We start from the raw sequence: 18,001 nt of genomic DNA, 5'->3' as shown, positions 1-18,001 counted from the left end.
GGGTTCATAAGCAGTCTATCCACTGCATTCTGCACCAGCTGAACCTTCCAGACCAGACCCAAGGGAGCCCCACATAGAGTGCACTGCAATAATCCTGTCTCAAGGTTACCAGTGCATGCACCACAGTGACCAAGTTATCTTGATCAAGATACGGCTGTAGTTAAAAGGCACTCCTGGCCACCGAGGTCCCTTGGGTCTCTAACAATAAAGATGTAACCCCTAAGGTGTGTACCTGCTCTTTAGAGGAAGTGCAACCACATCCAGAATAGGCAACTGGCCTATCTTCTAGACAGTTCTTCTGCTGTGCCTATGATCTTAGCAAACTAGGCAGCTCTCCCAAAGTCCCAATTTCTTTTCCATAGATGAAGGTCAACAAACACGTCAAACCTTGCATGCTTGTAAGTCCCTAAAGGCACATATTTGTGGTATACAAACACAGCAGCATCTTTGGAAGATTTTGCATTGAAATCCTTTTTACAGCAATGTCATATTCTTTTCCGTCACTGTGGCAACTTATCACTTGCACCTTGCAAGTTGCTGGACTGCATACAAAGCACAACTTAATCCACACAATAATGTTCATGTAGCACAGTTGTAGATGCTTAATTCTTTTTCTCCTGCTATCAACTAGCAATGAAAATGGAGTGGAATGTTGCTATCAGGGACCTTTCATTTGTTCATTCTAGTCCTTTGTGACCTCTTTAACAATAAAAACTGGATGGCATTTTTAACAGGCAATATAAAAAGAGTTTGTTTGTGCTTTAGAGAACTGTCCCCTAGAGAACAAACCCTTATCTCATTATTTACTAGTCCTCTAGATGTTGAAGCCATAGAAAGTAATCAGAGATGCTTCTTCTATGGCTCAGTTTGTTGATGGACCTAAAGTGCTAAATGTTTCCCAGATCACACTGCAGACTACCCACACAAATAAGTAAGACTCCAGCAAGAGTTGCTGGTATTGGCTGTGGCAATTGTTCTCTTAATTATTAATTCTTTTAATTAAAGGGTGGGTTTTTTTGAGAGAAGCAAAGCTTTGCCATTGCCTTGCCTTTCATTCAGATAATATTTGTGTACACACAAAAAGGAGTCATGAGGAAAAATAACAAGAAATCTTGCATAAAAGAGAAAATGGGCTATTTGTTCTGTTCCCGCTGATCAACAAGGCATTGTTTAAATAAAAACTAAACTTTAAATTAAAACATGACAAGATTTTGTTACTGATATTTTTAAATGCTTCTTTGGCGGGGAGTATAGTTCATGAGCAAAGCAAAACAAGATGCCTACACTAAAACTGTGAAACGATTGTTTGTTCCTGTTGAAGCTGCTGAAAATGCAAACAGTTGTCGAGAAATAGCTTTAAGTAAAAGACTTTGTCAAATGCATGGATGCCAAGTTGCCTCTAATTACTGGCCATGAACAGAGAGAGAAAAAATTGGACCTGCCACTTCAAGGATTCCATGAAATGTATGGGCAGGGACTGTAGCTCAGCGGTAGAGCATCTGCCTTTCATGCAGAAGGTTCCAAGTTCAATCCCTGGCATCTTCACCTAGGGCTAGGAATGTTCTGCCTGAAACTCTGGAGAGCGGTTGCCAGTCATTGTAGGCAATACTGAGCAAGAGGGACCAATGGTCTGACTCAATATAAGGCAACTTCCTATGTTCCAATGACTGACCGCAAAGAAGAAATGTCATCACGAGTAGCTTGTGAACCTGCTTGACCTGACACAGAAAGGCAAATAGGATATACCCAATTGTGGCCAGCAGGGCTGCGTGGGTGGGTCTGTGTTGATCTTCTGGCTTCCCAACACTGCACCGCTGCTGGCTATCAAGAAGGAGAGGGGCCAGGCAGCGGGAAGCTCAGCTTGGTGGGGTGCAGTGTGGAGCCAATCAGACACTCCTGATGCTACACCCACACTATGCTGAGCTTGCCACAGCCTTGCCCCTCCTCTCTTTCTCGGTAACCAGCAGCAATGCAGTTCTCCTGGCTGCTACTGGATGTACCACCGGGTTTGCACAATGTGCCCTTCTGAAAAAAATATCCTTTCCCATTTCTTTGTCAAGCTAGAATTATCAGTGAGAAGGCAAAGATATTTAGGCTACACACACGGTTGATAGCAGTATGATGGCGCTATCATTTCGCATGGTGTTCACAGCAACCCTCATTTATTTTGTACCATAATCATCTTCTGTTCAAACAGGTGTCTGAAGCACTAGAAAAACCTAGAAAACCTTTTTGCCCAGAAATCATAGCGGACTGGATGTACACCCTTTGGACAGTGACACCACTATCATACTCACCCTCAACTCTTTCAAAAACTCTTATTGGTTGGTCACCAGTCAGCCACACTGCAGCCAAGCTTGTCAAATGATCAACATTCCTCTGTAGTTTTAATGTCAGGCAAACACTAACATCTAGGGCAACTACATATAAGTCATTTTTTAAAAGTGATTGATTCTGGTGTTTTTTGAGAGCAATGTATTCTAGAGTGAAATTGTGCTTTGTTTCTCTTGAGCAAGCCTTTCCTCCCTCTCCAGTTCCTTAACAGTGCCACTCAGCTGGCATGAGCACTATGCTCTGTTTGCTTGAACAAACTGCCACAAAGTGCTCAATGAACTAAAATTCTGTAATGTTCAATTACTCCCTTGGACTGAATGACAAAAGAAAGGTGACTATTAATGACTCTAAAAGCATCAAATGAGATCAATAAACCATCAAAGCCTTGATCCCAGGGGACCTTTTAACATCCCTTTTTGCACAGTTTCTTTTCGGAGAAGATTGTATTTAAAAATGAAATCCTCTGTCTGTTAATGGCATTTTGAGGCCCCTCCATGTGCATTAAGTAAAGGATAATTAGCACCTGTACATCTTGGAAGGTTTCAGAAAACAGTGTTTGGAGATCCATGCTGCAATGTTTCCTTGTCCACATGCTGATAGGAGCTACAGCCTTTAGCCCTCAAGTCTTTTTGCCATAAAAACAAATATTCTAGTGAGAAGGAAAATATTAAAAACTGTTAAGAACTGACTCATAGGTTAGATTGCCCAACTGTTCAAACCAACACCATTGTTTTCTTATGCTACAGGCATCATGTGGACTGCTGCAAGAATAAGATCTGATGGAAGCAACTTCCACAGAGGCAGCCAAGTTAGAGAGCTGCAGATTCCTTGAAGATTTTCATGATGGCTTAAATGAGGCCAACCACAGCCCACCTGCTACGTATAGTGGAGCATATCCATAAAGATCCTGGTTTTTGCTGCGTGCCCAACATTGCACATGAGGGCTTGTCAAGAACCTGGCAGGCTTGGGTGGTGGGAAGTTTAGCAAGTCAGAAATTGACAGATTTAATCTCTTTCTCTGTCTAATTGATACATTAAGAAGGTGTAAAAAGCACTTTTGTCTGTCCTGAAACTTCCCATATTAAGCTCCATTGAATGTTGCTGAGCTCTAGTGTTCTGAGAGGAGGAGAAAAACTTTCCTCTATTCACTTTCTTCACACCGTCCATAATTATATACATTCCTATAATGTGTCTTTTTCTTTGCCTTTTCACTAAACTAAAAAGCCCCAAATGGTGTAATCTTTCCTCATAAGGGGGTTGCTCTTGATCAGTTTGGTTGCTCTTTTCTGAACTTTTTTCGACTCTGCAATATCCTTATTGAGATGAGGTGACCAGAACTGTACACAGTATTCCATATGAAGTCATACTATAAATTTGTATAATGATATTGGGCATTTTATTTTCAATTCTTTTCCTAATGATCCCTAGCATGAAATTTGCCTTTTTCACAGGTGCCACACACTGGGTTGACACCTTTATTGAGCTATCCACTATGACCCCAAGGTCTTGGTCCTGGTCAGTCACTGCAAGTTCAGATCTCTTGAGTGTATATGTGAAATTTAGATGTTTTGCCCCAACATTACATTGAATTCCACTTCCACATGTTATTTTACCACCCATTCACTCAGTTTGGAGAGGTCCTTTTGGAGCTCTTCGCAATTAGTATCATCAGCAAACTTTTCAACCTCACTGCTGCTCACCCCAGATCATTTATGAAGAAGTTAAAAAGCACAGGTCCCAATACTGATTCTTGGGGGGGCTCCACTTTCTACATCCCTCCTTTGCGGAAACTGTGCATCTTTCTTACCCAGTCACTGATCCATATCTGTGTAGAAGAGTCTGTGTAAAATCTTTTGTATGCTGAAATGTAGCTTGCTGTACAAAGAGAGAAGCACATCTATTGCCTTTGGACCCACCCTTCACTGGTATCAGACCCCGGGTAGCTTGCCCTTAAGGAAATGTGGCCCTCAGGCTGAAAAATGTTCCCCACCCCCGAGATATGTCTGGAACCTATTTAATCAGAAATATCACCAGAAATCTTTAGCAATACAGACTCACTTGGTTCAAGTAACAGAACTGGTTAAATGAATTGACTTCAGCCACACTGAACTGGGGAACATTACTTCCCAGTGATTCAGATGGCCAAGAAGGGCATGGAGTATGCTCCTGCAGGATACTTTATCTCACAACAAAATTTCTCTGCAAGTGCAAAGCTTCCCTGATGTGCTAACTACCTTGACATTAAGCCAAAGTTCCTTAGTTCAGACATTGTACAGACTCTTGCTTTAAACAAGCCAGAACTGAAGGGTTAAAGCTAGTATTTATTTATTATTAAATATTAAATTTTTATCCTGTCCTTCCTCCCAAAGCAGCCCAGGGCAGCAAACAGCAAGTGATAAAACAACAAAAACATATTTAAACCAGCTTAAAACCAGTTCCAATATAGATGCAGACTCAGATAAAGTCTCTACTTAAAAGGCTTTTTGAAGGAGGAAGGTTTTCAGTAGGTGCCGAAAAGATAACAGAGATGGTGCCTGTCTAATATTTAAGGGGAGGGAATCCCAAAGGATAGCTGCTACTATGTAAAGGTCCACTTCCTGTGTTGTGTGGAGTGAACCTCCTGAGAAGATGGTATCTACAGGAGGCCCTCACCTGCAGAGCATAGTGGCTGACTGGGTATACAAAGGGTGAGATGATCTTTCAGGTATCCATGAAAGGTGGAGATGGGGACAGGGGTGAGGGAGGTGCATCCAGGTCTGTGCCACCTCCAAATCTGCTCTGGAGGGGAAGGCACTTTTAGATACTATATCTCTGCAGCATAATTTTATAAATACCAGTATTAATACAAAAGTATTTTTATGCAGTTATATACACAGTTGTATTTCTATCTGGTTACTTTAGGAAATCTGGAGTGTATATGCATATAATATTATGTGCGTAATAGTGTGCCTAATAATGCATATAATATGTGAGAATTGTTTGTATTTTTAGCAGAACCAGAAAAAAAAAACTTGTTTCTCATCAAGATCAAGGAGCAAAAAGTAGAAAAAAACTGTCTGGATAAGCTCCACATTAAGATTTTCAGAAAATTCCATCCCTAATTTTCCTTTTTTCCCCTTTTATTTATTTGCAGATGTATAAACCCCTTCGCAGCCAAATGCAACCAAATCGGTATACAATGGGATAAAAATAAGATAAAACATAAAGGATTAAGACTATAAGCAGTAAAACCATTTTTACAGCTGTATAATTAATATTCCATAAAATGACTGGGTCACACTTCAGAGAAAAGCTTCTGAAACAAAAATGTCTTCAATAATCACATAAATATCAAGACGCTCAGTGCTTGTCTAATTTTAATTGGTAACTGAATGCAGTCCAGGGACGGAAGGATCTGTCTGTTTTGGTTCTCTCCGTTTCTCATTTTTCTAATCTTACATTTGGTTCACCACATTTCCGCAGCAATTTGCAATTTTTTAAAAAAATCCTCATGAAAATTCTTCAGGATTTTAGTGTGAATTTCTCCTAACAAATACATTTGCGTATGCAGTTTTGACTAATGTACACATTTTTGGAAGACATTTATTCTAATCATGCTTTTTTGTATGTTATTTTCATCAATATATTCATTTTTATGCACATTTTCTCCTAATATATGCATTTTTGTAAACATAGTTAGTGGGAGAACTGCGTCACAAAATTCAGATAAGTGCACAGTTTGAAGGATGGCTGTGTTTTGATTCTCATATTGTTTCAGAAAGTGTGAATTTGATCAATTTGGCTTTAAATGTGAACTGATTGAATTTCTCCCCCATCCCAAATGCAGTCCACAATGGCAGTGCCGTCCATAAAATGGGGGGAAATGCAGCATAGAACTACAAGCTACTCCTTCCAACATTTCAGGTTTTACAGGAGGTTACTAGGAGGAAAGAATTACACTATGAAAACAAAGTTGTCTGATAACCAGTAGTTCAATAAAAGGGATAGCTCTATAAGCATTTTAGTCATCATTTGCAGAATTTTGTTCTACAGTGGTATCATTGTAAGAAGTTGACAACCAGAGTACAATACTTTCAATGCAGGGTTTATTACTCACTGAAGTCCCAGCTCTTTATCAAAGCAGCCCTTGGCTGAATTAATTACAAGCACACACACACAAATATTTGTGCGCATTAGATGTTAATGGATTTGGAAAATAATGTTGCTTCCTTATATAATTAAGCCACTACAAGCTGTTGGAAGAAATACAACTTGCTTACTGGCTTCTTGGATGCTAATCAATGATTCATTAGCTAAAACATGTCTGGTGATACTCTCCCATTACCATGCCGTGCAGATTAATGAGGGAAATTAGAGCAAATATATACCATACACATAGGCATTCTTATTTAGGGGGCATATCCCATACCCTTTGTTTCAAGGATGGGTAACCTGCAGCCCTCCAGGTGTTGCTAGATTCCAACTCATCAGCCCCAGTCAGCATAGCCAATGAGCAGACGTGATGGGAGCTGTCCCCATCCTTGCTTTATTTGGAGTTCACAAGGAAAAGCAAGGCAGGGAGGTAACACTACTACAGAACTACAGGGCAAGATTTCATTGTTTTCCTAAAATTGAAGCCGGAAAAAATATTTCTCCTGTCGGCAGTAGTGTAGTTAGGGAATTTTAGTCTCTCAGCTTAATGATCCTACAGCCTTCCTCTTCCCATGCATGCGCATGTACACACACACACACACACACACACACTTTAGATCATAAGTGTATGATGTCACTTCAAATGGCAGCATCCTTGATCCCCTACTGTAATTGATGGATGCTACATTACAGCTGTTAGAGCAGACACAAATATATCTTTAAAGAGCAACTCTGCACTTGTGAAGAGTTTCACATTTAAAACCCACAATTCATCATGGCACACCAGCATAACTACAGGAATAAAGTAACATTTTATTGTTTTTATTGTTTTATTTTCTGCACAGTGCCATGTGCATCTGATGGCACTATATACAGTAAATAATAAGAATAATAGTAGTAATTCTGCTGTCCTGATGTTAAACACATCACACAAAGGGATACTATATATTTTAAGGTGGCCTTATGTTGTGTAGGTCTGCCTTATTTGCTTGGGCAAGAAATGTTGGGGATTATATACATATCCAAACACACAGCTCCAGTTACTGAAAACATTTAAAAACTGTTCCTATAAACACTGCTGGCTCATTTGTTTCAAAACAGCTAATATCCATTCCACTTTCATAAACTTCATGACCACAGAATGTGATAAACCCTCTGGATACTACAACACTCCTGGCCTGAGTGTAGCTAGTTATCAAAAAAGCTTGTTACCAATGTCTAAATCCAGACTTTTTGCCTGCCAGCTCATTTATCATAATGTCACTTTCAATCTTATAAGTGACATTATGACAAAATATCTGAAAACAGAAAATACTAAGTATTGATCCAACAAATTAGTCTGTGCATATTGTGGTAACCAATATTCTTTGCTTTCAGGACCCAAGAAAGAAGAAAATATTGACCATCCAACAGAATATATAGTATTTCAGTTTTACTGTTAATATTTAACAAATGATAGAGCTTTCAAATGAAAAAGGAGTTGTTAAATGAGATAAAGCGTAATGCACAACTATATTTAAAATAAACAAGCCCCTTTATCTACACTGTGAATTTCTTCAACTGGTCTAACCAGGAACTTTCTTTGCTATGTAGTGGTGCTACAAGTGTGGTTAAACATATTGCAGTATCGAAGAAATCACACATGGCAAAAAAGAGTCCTTTAAATTCTGGAAGAATTGAACAAAGGACAAACATAAAACAGAGCATGAACTCTGGCCAAACAAATGCTAGCTGTTGATAGAGCAAGTGAAGAAGTAATTCGAGAAATAAATTGCTAAGGCCATAAAAACACGCAAGCATTTTATCCAGGGAGAACCTTTATACAGCAATGACATTAAAGGAAGACTGGAGCCTGCAGAGAAGCAGATGGGGGCTAGAATCTACCTGGTGCCTTTGTACTTCTGAAAGGGTTTTAGATCTAGCCAATGCTGTTAATGCAAGAGGAGGGAAGGGTGTGGTTCCCCCCCCAATTTCCCCTTTTCTCTGCTGCTCTCCATCTTGAAGTCTAAACGATTGGAAACTTTAGGGGTCCATAACAAGGGTCTTTGGCGAACTCTGGTTTGACATGAGAGAGTTAGTAAAACTCACCCCCTTAGTAAGATTTGTAAGAGAGTGCCATTGTTGGGAAAAATGGGCACCACATGGCACCCTGTGTTCACCAAGAGAACAGAAAACTAACACAGTACAGTACAAGCACAAGATTAGGGAACTAACACCGATTGTCTGAAATATGTGTTGTAAACAGGTTCTTAAGATCTAGGGGAATATGAGCTTTGCTCCCATCTATTGGTGTCAGTGGTGTACAATGCAAATATTTTATTTATTTATTTATTTATTTATTTATTATTTGATTTCTATTCCACCCTTCCTCCCAGCAGGAGCCCAGGGCAGCAATAAAATAATAAAATAAAATAATAAAAGTTTCTAGGTGTTCATATATTACATTCAAGAGGGGTCTCCACAAGGGTGAAGAGCTTAAGCTATATATTAGAAGTTTAAGTGTGATATAGATAGTTAAGTGTGATCTATTCAATTTAAATGGTAAAGGAGTTAGGGGATATAAGATTTTAGTTTAAATATTTTAGATCAGAGATTGTGGGTGCTTTTAAATAAAGCATAAAGAAGAGACCTCAGGTAATTAAAAGAAATTGTGGGGAGCATGGAACATTTAATAAAGACCAACAGAAGAGAAATATTAACTGTCTCTATACCAATGGAAGATTGCAAAGAACTTCCTGTTGTCCCTAATAAGCTGAAATGAGGAAGCTAGCTTTGCTATTCTAGCACACAGACGTAGAATGACAGGGGCTATAAAATGCCAAAATTTTATAAAGATAATATAAGGTATAGTTTAAAATCATTGATATAAGGTTTATATGTGTAAAGATTATGGGTAGTCATAATAAAAGATATAGTATTAGTTAAGGCTTTAATAAAGAAGGTCACCTTGGAGCAGCAATAATTGACAGTGTGGTAAGAAAAAGCCCCTTTTCCCCTGAAAAGGGGAATTCACCACAAAAAAGGATTCACCACAAAAAGGGGAACGTTGGTACAGTTTGGGATAAACAATCTATGTAGACAGGAGCAGATCCTTCTCGGAAGAGGGGTATGTTCTAAGGGGAGTAAGACCCCATCAACGTAGAAGGATTATAATAAAATTAACCATTAACTAGTGGGGCAGGGGTTTACTGGAAATGGGGGGGAAAGACTATTTAAGTGGGAACCTGGGGACAGCTTGGGACCGTTAGCCTACTCTGAAACCCAGAGACATGTGTTGTCCAGTCGGGGAAGGAGAGATGGCCTAAGAATCCTTGTTGTCTTTCAGTGTTTGTGAATATTAAGTTTACTTTGCTTGCTGAAGAGTGTGGAAAGTATGTTTGCTTCTATTTCCTCTTCTTTCAAACAGTAAGCCTTGCTTCAGATTCCTGCCTTTTCTGGGTTTTAAGGAGGGAAGATATTTGTGCATGGAGTGGATGCAGGGGTGGTATAGATCCTCGGTATTACAATCCCTATAGTCACCAATACTGGAACCAAATGCATGAATACTGGGACTGGGCGTGAAGGCAAAAGAACCAACAGACTAGTTTCTATTGATATAGTTATGCATGGAAGATTCTCCCCCCCCCCAATACTGCAACACCCAGATGGCCTCAAAAAGAATTGTGGGACTGCAGGGGGAAGGCAAATTGGCAAAAAAAAGGTCTTCTCTCCTGTTCCATTTCTGGAATCATCCACTGGATCAAAAGCCCTTCTGTGAATGCAAGGACACCCGTCGGATTCCATGCTCTGCATCTGTCTTCACTGAACTCAACTCTGAACCTCCAGGTCTAGTATTGCTAGACCACCGTTCTGCAGGAAAAAGCATTATTATTATTGTTCTTGTTATTTATTAGTCACTTGTTACCCAAAGGTGTCCAAGTGACTTACAACATTGTTAAAAACAAAAGTACATATACATAAAACAAAATAAGAAAACAATGACCACCCCCGTACAGCCATAGGAAGCTTTGACAGCATACTAATAACAAACGACATCATCTCAGTTTATCAAAAGCCGGGGGGGGGGAATATAAGCCTTTACCTGGCACTGAAAAGATGACAATGTAGGTGGCCAGGCAGACCTCATTAGGGAATGCATTCCACAGATAGGAAGCCACAACTGAAAACTCTCCCTTGTCCCTACCTTTCAAGCCTCCCTTAGGGGGGATCTGGTGAAGGGCCTCAGAAGAAGATCTAAGGGTGCAGGTAGCTGCACATCAGGAGACACATTCCTGAAGATATTGGGGTGTTAAACTGTAATGAGCTTTATAGGTCAAAACCAGCATTTTGAATTGGGCTTGGAAACATACAGGCTGCCAGTGTAACTGGAACAGAACTGGTGTTATATGATCGGTTCACCTTGAACCTGTCAATAAACGGACAGAAGCGCTGAAGCTTCTGAACCATTTTCAATGGTAGCCCATTATTGCATTGCAATAATCCAATTATGTACATTAATGTCTTCACAGGAAATTGGAGTGACAAGATTTTAAACCCTGTTTTGCCTAATGCATAGTCTGAAGGCACATGATACATCCAAGTTGCTGAAGTTAAGTAGATCTAAGCCATCTGTGTCTGGGAGGTGGACTACGTGGGAACTCTGCTAATGCCACAGGATATAAGAAAAGTGAAATATAAATGCACTAAATAATCCAGTGGGCAGGGATTGAAGCAGTACTGATAGTTTGGTAATTTCCTTATATGAATAAATACAATTGCATATGGGTCCCAGCAAAGGATGAATAAAGGGATTGATTGTTTCTAGAATTTATTTATTTATTTACTTATTAAATTTATTAGTCGTCCATCTGGCTGGCTTTCCAGCCACTCTGGGCGACGTACAAAATAAAAACATACAATACATTAAAACATTAAAAATCTCAACAACAATAATAAAACCTAACCCACCCCAAAAGCCTGCCTGACTCATAAATATTATTGAAAAGTGAAGCTTTCCCTTGCCATAGCCCTACCAGTTAGGGTACCAGTCAGGAGTCAGCTGCAGTTTTGCAGACCATAATTGAGAAACTGTTGAATTAGATATTTAGAACTCCAGGTGCTGGACTGAGGGATCTGTCTACATTGATGTGTATATTCTGCTTTCATAAATCAAAATCTTATTCTGAATGTGCAACAAATAACATTTGGAGATGAAAAACCCAGGACAAATCTTGCTTCCTCCCACTCCTGCCCCTATGTGCAAGTCTTCACAGAGCAAAGCAAAACACCGTGAAGGGGCATAGTAAGCATCTGATACAAAGCCCACACGTTCAGTTTGCATACTGGGCCTAAGCAGATGTTCTGGGTGATGTATCACTGGGTTTCCTCCATTCACCTCAGCTACACCACGTCTCAGGTAGCACCTAGAAAAATTATTATGATTTGACATCATTGCATTCAATGCTCCCCTCCTCCTGCTCCAGTTCATTGTTTGTTGTTTGCAATCAACAGGTGGACAGGAAGGCACTGAATGGAACACAAAAATACCACATCATGTTGGAAACAGGCAACTTCATAAGCTGCCACTAGGGGGCAGGCTTATGCTCTTTAGTACAGTAAAAGGGAGACGTGCCAAATCTGGCCACGAAAACTCTATAGTCTGCTTTGATGTAGTTTCCTGTTTGATTGTTGTTTTTCCCCTCACTTTTTCTTGCTGTGTTGCCTTTTGAATTCTTCATTAACACATGGCACAAGGGAGGCACTGCTTTCCAGAAGCTGAAAACTAGAGACTGAAAGAAACCTCCATTTTTTCTGATTTCCTAAGCTGTGTCTGTTATGAAGTGTCTGTGAGTAAGCTATTTTACATACTTTATTGGAGAAAGTGTGATTGCTTCATTCTACTAGACTGTGTGAGGCAGGGCAAAGGGTGGAAAGTGGGACTAGTTATTGCTCATTCTGTTTTTGTCATTTACTCTGCTAGACACAGAACCACTTAATTGTTTTATCCCATAAACCCAACTGGGGCAGTACATGAGGGAGATGCATGTCAGTGGCAGAACCAGCAGTCACTATATATATCTGCCACCAAACATAAGGTCATAGCACAACATAAACGTAATCCATGAATTCGGAAGTGACACAAATAAAAATCTTTCCAATCCCTACTTGAAGTGGAGAACCCATTCTACCTGCACCGTATACATCCCCCTATACAACTCAGATCACAGTGAACCCCCACAAGCTCTGAATTTTGGGTAGGGATGCATTCAGCTGTCTCTGGAAGGCCATTTTATGCTAACAGGTCTATGCTGCTATTTAAACTTTCTTGATTAGCCAGTCTTTTTAATCTTTACTTAGTATTGTTTTTGTGGTGTTTTTTCTTTGCTTGTACTTGTATATATTGTTGTACACCACCATGATTTTGATCAATCAATATACTGATGTTCAAGCAAAAAAGGGACAAAATCTTGCAAGTGTCCAGATTGAGCATTCATGGATGCTTCTGTCAGTCTCTGCCGGCTGCACTGAGGTGATATATGGTGCTGGAAAACAATTGGCCGGCAGCTGCCTAAGCAGGAGCTTGGATGGAAAGCAGATAAGCAAGGGAGAGTGTTGAGGGTTCTCAGTGTACGTATCAGATCATCTTCCAAAAGGCAAAGTCAGTTAACAAAGCAAGGTTCAATATTCTAACAAGGTGATCTGGGTTTCAAGGCATGGCTGGTGTGGGTCTGATGCTAGCATCCTGACGTTGCTTCCAGCAAAAAGCAAACAGCGTCTCACTGCCTTTTAAGCTCCCCTCCCTGGTTAAGGTGCTAGCGATCAGCCCTCCGACTCCTGGGACCTTGTAGCCTTAACCAGCCAGAACATCAGCGTTGCTCTGCTACTCGCAGGCGTCTTTGCTCTGTAGGGAGTGGAGGGGCCTCTTGTTCACTCCCTGAGTCTGACTCAGGGGCTCCAGCTGTATCCTAGACATCTTCTAGTAGAGATGCTTCTTGGGTGGTTCTGCTGTGCTAATCCCCTGTTCATCCTCCTCCTCTGAGGACTCTCATCTGATGGAGGTGTGATAGTTGGGAGGCCTTCTACCCAGTGGAAATAGCGAGTACCATGCTGAAAAGTCTCCATTTTTTCAACCATTCTCCACCAATTAATGACAAAAGAAATCAGTGAGAAGAAAACCTGCATTCAATAGCAAAGGGTAGGTGAAATTCATTTCCCCCCACTTACCTTTCTTTTAAAGTAGCTGAAGGAAGTTTATGGGTATCCTATCATTCTACAAATCCAGTGGTCTGAACTTTGCAGTCTTCCCACGATGCCCTCAGCTTGCTCTTCCTGTAGGACTGGAGAGCAGGAAGGCTGCTTCCTGGATACTCATGCATCTCATGCATCCGCCGGGACTTAGACTCCAGTATTATGGCAGTTGAACCTAATGAGGTATCCGGAACACGGTCTTGTCCTCATTTATTGGATGAGTTTCAGTTGGTACAGCTTGAGGACGTTGACAAGGTGCTTGGACTGGTGCGTGCAACCACCTCCGTACTGGATCCTTGCCCCTCTTGGCTAGTGAAAGCTGGCAGGGTTGGAACAGCCGGCTGGGCCAGGGAAGTGATAAATGCCTCCTTGAGAGATGGAGTGGTCCCTAGTTGCTTAAAAGAGGCAGTAGTGAGACCACTCCTGAAGAAACCTTCCCTGGACCCAGATAATTTGAACAACTATAGACCGGTAGCGAATGTTCCATTCCTGGGCAAGGTCTTAGAACGGGTGGTCGCCAGCCAGCTCCAGGTGCTCTTGGATGAAACCGATTATCTAGATCTGTTTCAATCCAGTTTTAGGCCTGGTTTTGGCACTGAAACAGCCTTGGTCGCCCTGTACGATGACCTATGTCGGGAGAGGGACAGAGGGAGTGTTACTCTGTTGATTCTCCTTGATCTCTCAGCTGCTTTTGATACCATCGACCATGGTATCCTTCTGGGGAGACTCACGGAGTTGGGAGTTGGAGGTACTGCTTGGCAGTGGCTCCGCTCCTACTTGGTGGACCGTCTCCAGAGGGTAGGGCTTGGGGAGCATTGTTCGATACCCTGGACTCTCCATTGTGGAGTCCCGCAGGGATCGGTCCTGTCCCCCATGCTTTTTAACATCTACATGAAGCCACTGGGTGTGGTCATCAGGAGCTTTGGAGTGCGTTGTCACCAGTATGCTGATGACACGCAACTCTATTTCTCCTTTTCATCTTCTTCAGGTGAGGCTGTTAATGTGCTGAACCGTTGCCTGGCCGCGATAATGGACTGGATGAGAGCTAATAAACTGAGGCTCAATCCTGACAAGACCGAGACGCTGTTGGTGAGTGCCTTCTCTGACCAGATGGTGGATGTTCAACCTGTTGTAGATGGGGTTACACTCCCCCTGAAGGAACAGGTTCGTAGCTTGGGGGTTCTTTTCGATTCATTCCTGTCTCTCGAGGTGCAGGTGGCCTCGGTGGCACGGAATGCGTTCTACCACCTTTGGTTGGTAGCCCAGCTACGTCCCTATCTGGAAAGCGACGACCTCGCCTCAGTTGTGCATGCTCTGGTAACCTCTAGATTGGATTACTGCAATGCTCTATGTGGGGCTGCCTTTGAAGACAGCTCGGAAACTACAGCTAGTGCAAAACACAGCTGCTAGACTGTTGACGAAGACTAGGCGGTCTGCACATATAACACCTGTTCTGGCTCATTTGCACCGGCTACCTATCTGTTTCCGGGCCAAATTCAAAGTGCTAGTTTTGACTTATAAAGCCTTACACGGTGCGGGACCACAATACCTAGCAGAACGCCTCTCCCAATATGAACCTACCCGTTCACTACGTTCAACATCTAAGGCCCTCCTCCGAGTTCTGACTCACAGAGAATCTCGGAGGGTCGTAACAAGATCTAGGGCCTTTTCAGTGGTTGCCCCCGAATTATGGAACAGTCTCCCTGATGAAGTTCGCCTGGTGCCTACACTTTTATCTTTTCGGCGCCAGGTTAAAACCTTTTTATTCTCCCAGGCATTTTAATCTTTTTAGCTTTTAATGTATATCAGGTTGTTTAATTGTTTAATATGTATACTTTACTGTTTCTGTGATTCTATTGTATTTTATCCTATGTTGTGCACCGCCCTGAGAGCCTTCGGGCTGTGGGCGGTATATAAATCGAATAAAATAAATAAATAAATAAATAAATACTGCTCATAGTTATTATTTTTTAAATCAAGTCTTTTGAAGAACTTTTCAATAAATCAGTGAAGAAAGATTTGTTTTAAAGGAAATTTATTTATTTTAAAGGGATTTATCTTAAAGGTCTTCCCTTATAAAAAACAAGTCAGAGTGCACCCATCTCAGGCATTTATTACCCTCTCTGGCTTCCCACACTTCTATTACATCCCAAAGGATAATCTTCCAATAGGTCTTTTTCAGATTAGGCAGCACAGGCAGCGGAGAGGCTGCAGAATGCTGGAGAAATGCTGAATGGAAAGAATGGCACAAGCACCATTTCCCCACCAAATATACATATGTGTGTGTGTATTTAAAGATGCTTTTAAAGTTTGCTTGCCGCCCTGGGCTCCTTCTGGGAGGAAGGGCAAGATATAAAGTAAATAAATAAATATATAAGTAATAAATAAATATCAAGGGTGGGGAACTTTTTCCAACCCAAGGGCCACTTTCCCTTCCAGGCAAACTTTCAAGGACCACATGCCGGTGGTGGGTGGGGCCAGAGGCAAAAGTTGGTGGAGCAGTTTATCTTAATTTTACCTTTGTACAGTAGGCTGGTTTACACACAGACATGCTGCAACAGTACAAGGACACATTCCAGTCAGGCAAAGTACTTGGGGAGTAAAGCAGGGCTGGTGAGGGGTATGGCCTGAGCAGAGGAGGTGTGGGCTGGAGTAGGGATGGAAAGGTCTGCTCGTTTCAGTTCTCTGTTTCTCATTTCTCCAATCTTAATTTCAGTTCTCCACATTCCTGCAGCAAGTTTTTTTTAAATCGTCATGAAAATTCTCCAGCATTTTAGTTCAAATTTTCCTAAGTTTTGACTAATGTATTATTTATTTAATTTATGTCCCACCCTTCCTCCTAGAAATGTACACATTTTTGCAAGCCAGATAGTGCATTTTTACATGTTATTTTAATTCTATATTCATTTTCATGCACACCTTCCCCTAATATATGCATTTTCGTAAACTTTGGTTGGTGAACTGCATTACAAAATTTGAATAAGTGTGAATTTCAAGGCCTAGCTGTATTTCAGGTCTCATATTGGTTTAGAAAGTGTGGATTTGATAGATTCAGCTAATAGGAATTCTCGCCAATCCCTGGCCTGGAGAGAGATCTGAGGGCCAACTAGAAACATCTAGAGAGCAACATTTGGCCCCTGGGCCTCACGTTTCCCACCCTTGCTGTATATGAATCAGTTTGTGTTCTCAGTTCTGTGGGTTGCCTTCAACAAAGTTGTGCTGTTCATGCAAGGATGTGTGCAACAGAACTGCCCCTCCCTCTCCTCTTCCCATATGCTCCCTGCAACCCTCCCATCTGCTCCAGAGGTTTGGGAGAGCCCCAGAAAATGGTGATTGCTTGAAGAGAGGAATCACCTGGGCAAATGCTCTCAAGAACTGCTGCCAGTTCTCACTAGAACTCAATTCCCAAACCCAGGGCAATTGATCCTGGCCAAGAACAATCTGTGCCTCCCTAACTAGGGCTGAGTAAACCAACAACAACCCTGCAAAGTAGGTAGACTGCTACCATCCCTTAATCCTGGTCACCCACTCTGGGCCAAAGGAAAACCTAAAGTGCCAGAAATAGACCTTCCAGGGATTCCAAAGACAAAAGACAAAGGTACACTCCTTGTCCTGGAGCCTTTAGGCAAAATACCCAAATATCCGGTGGTATGTGGCTAATTCACCAAGGTACTAGACTCAGAGCCAAATCTCCCCTGCAATGAACACACACTGGTAAAATAAGAAACAGCTTTATTAAAATAAAAATATAAGTGCGCAAAGATATTGCAGTAAAATGATCCCTTAAAACCCACACTCCTGAGGGCCACATAAAATACAGAGAGACTTACAGTCACAGATAAAAATAACAAAACTGTCTAGCCTAGTCTATACTTACAATAGAGGTAAACAGCAAAATAACTGCATGGTTCCACATCTCCGCAGAGATGTATAGTCTAGAGAGCAGACGGACCACTTTCAGGTACATCAACTTCAGGTAACACCAAGAATACTGAGGAACAAAGGCTAAGGTCTGAATCCTATTCTTATGTGGAAATGCCCAGCAACAGCCAGGAATTAATTAGCCAGTCAGGGGGCTTTCTGATGATGAAACCTTCTGGAGCTTTCATGCCTAATGGTCACGCACTCACCAACCTTCCCAGGCTGATTGGCCTTGAAGTACCAGTCTCAACCGATAAGCAGGTGTTCTTGTTTATAGCTTAATTAACTAGCTTCAGCTGTGAGAACTGCAATCTCATGGACTCTCAGAGGCCCCATGTCGGACAAGATGTTCCCCCCCCCCACAATTCCTTGCCTCAGAACCATTTTA

General features: G+C 41.5%; 1 non-coding gene across 1 annotated transcript; it reads left to right on the top strand.

The window, feature by feature from the left end:
• The first annotated feature begins 1,473 nt into the window (after window positions 1-1,473).
• Window positions 1,474-1,545, top strand: TRNAE-UUC (transfer RNA glutamic acid (anticodon UUC)). The gene has a single exon. It is a non-coding gene; the product is annotated as a tRNA-Glu (tRNA).
• Window positions 1,546-18,001: the final 16,456 nt, after the last annotated feature.

This window comes from Rhineura floridana, chromosome 2 (genome assembly GCF_030035675.1).
Source record: "Rhineura floridana isolate rRhiFlo1 chromosome 2, rRhiFlo1.hap2, whole genome shotgun sequence".
NCBI lineage: Eukaryota > Metazoa > Chordata > Lepidosauria > Squamata > Rhineuridae > Rhineura > Rhineura floridana.
The sequence above is the reverse complement of the archived record's forward strand: the minus strand, read 5'-3'. Positions and strand labels throughout refer to the sequence as shown.